Source organism: Rhagoletis zephyria, unplaced genomic scaffold (assembly GCF_001687245.7).
Source record: "Rhagoletis zephyria isolate East Lansing unplaced genomic scaffold, Rhagoletis_zephyria_1.1 Rzeph_scaffold_00093, whole genome shotgun sequence".
Lineage (NCBI taxonomy): Eukaryota > Metazoa > Arthropoda > Insecta > Diptera > Tephritidae > Rhagoletis > Rhagoletis zephyria.
In genome coordinates, this window is record NW_016157177.1 from 559,145 (window position 1) to 561,614 (window position 2,470).

Below are 2,470 nucleotides of genomic sequence, written 5' to 3' on the forward strand. Positions count from 1 at the left end.
GTAATTTTTTATAGCTTTTGTTGTTGTCGAATATTTTATGTTTATTACTGTTTGTTGCTTGCCAAGATCGAATAAAGTTTAATGTGGTTTTATTTGATCATTTCGTTGTTACTGTTGTTGTTGTTGTTGTTGTTGTTGATGTTGTGCTTTTTGATTTGTGAGTTTTTTATATGATCATGTTGATTGATTGCGCACACCTGTGAGGTTTTAAGGTTCGTTGTCTCACGTTAAAGGCGCTCAAGTTGTAGCTTAAAATTATAGCTGAAGCATACGAAATGTTGATGTTTTTGTTAATATTTTTTTCGCTGACTTGAAATAGCCAGCCGCTGGCAATAAATTGTTGTGGTTGTGGCGTTGGTGGCAGCGATTGCGGAGGTTAGTTTTACTTGATGTTGTTGTTAGTGTAATTTGTGTAACCTCTGCCATCTCACTCCATTTATTGCTTTCACAGAAAGCTTTCTTCACATCATCAGCCGATTTGTGGTTTAAAAGAGTATGACTCTATGATTTTACTTCATTCAATCAAAATACAGGAATATTTGATGGCTGTTTACGCTAAGCAACTATTCACGATCTTCTAAGCACTTAGGCGTGATAAGTCGTTTATTGCATACATATACACTTTTTGATTTAGTAACGAGGCTAGTATCAAAGTGTGTAACACAAAGCTTTTGTAAGTTTTCGAATCAGTCTCGGTTCGACATTTTATAAAATTTTGTCAAATATAAGGGGTTTAGGCCTAGGTATAAATACGCTGAAATTAGTGCCTCCCTAATGTCGAACTCTGTAGGAACTTATCTGTCCCTCCTATTCTTGGGCCAAGTGTAGGCCCATTGTATTGACATGTCGAATCTTTGGCCGCAAAAATATTGGTGATTTTTATAAAAAGCTACTGTTGCCATGACAACTGAAGCTTGTGCTATTTTTTAGGGAATTTAAATTTGAAATGTTCTTCGGTTACTTAACCAATTGTTTGATTATTGTATGTTCACAATACTTCTAGAGTAAAATATGAGCATTATGAGCATCCTCTAAATTTATAAAAGGTTTGGTACCAGCCAACCTCTTTCGGCAAGAGGAAAATTTTTTTTTTGGACCACTCTAATGTATGTATGCATATATGTATGAAAATCTGAATAGTCTGCTATTCTTTTTAACCTTACCAAGTGCGACTGTGAGAAAAGCACTTACGTAAATCCTCTTGGGAGGTAAGTAATTTAAAAAATTCACTTGCATATATGTATGTACATATTTGTCTAAGTATGTGCTCATACATATTTATGTGGCAAACTAAAAAGGATTTTTGTGCGCGCCCCTCGTGTTAACGAAATGAAAATTTCATTAACCACGGCGCTTAGCCATGATGACTGCAATGTGAGCCACAAATGGCTAAGAAATGTTGTAGTCGGCATTGCCATTTATGCAAGTAAACGACATCAAATACATACTATGTATACATATCTACAGATACTTGAGTTACTTTTGCGCATGCACTCTGACGCCTGCTATCCATATTCAATTCCTGTTAATAGCCATAGCAGCCACCCAGCCGCCGTACACTGTCTTGAATTTCTGCTTCTTGAAGTGGCGCGTCGCGCATTCAAATATGGCATTGCCAACATTGGCTCCATTCAATTGATGCTCCTTAAGGGCCTTCGCCTTCGACGATCATTTTACCAGTCTACCACACTCGTACAACATTAAATTCGCCAATACTCGTAAACTAGAGAAAATCAATAACAGCAACGAGGTTCAAGTTGCTGATCGTTGTTGTTTGTTTTTTGCTTAAATGGTCACTCCAGGGAGCAGCAGCAAGTAGTGTAATAAACGAATATACATACATAACTTTGTCTCAGGGCAAATGGATTAGGTGTGGAACTCTATAGTTGGATACGAGTATATTTGTATGCGTATGTATTTATATAAAGATGTACATTAGACCGTACCACCTTACGAGCAAAAAAAATCGCCTTTACGCCTAAGTCTAAAGTACATTGAAAGGCAATTTTGGAAAAGTTTTTTTTTGGTCGAAGCTAGGGGCCCGCTTTTTACACTTTTCGGTGACAACTACATTCGGAAATCTGGGGGGNTCGAGAGAAGAAAAAATCGATATATCATACTTTGTGATCCAAATTTAATTGCCGAAGATATGTGAAAAGGATTTACGTTTGGACGAAAATTTTTTTGTTTTCGAAATTGCCTTGCAAAAATACTTTTGACTCAGGGTTTTATGGCGAAATTGTTTTCTGGTACGGTCTAATGTACATACATACATTGTACATATGTATTTTTCTATATTTTTAAATGCCATTACCAGCGACCTTATCGTTTAAGCGAATGGATAACTTTGAAGTTAAAATGACAATTGATTGATATTATTTCACTTACTTTGTAGCTTCATATTTTTGCATTAAAGAACTATGCAAATTGGAGGAGGATACTTTTTACTGTTATCCTCGTTACTAATAAG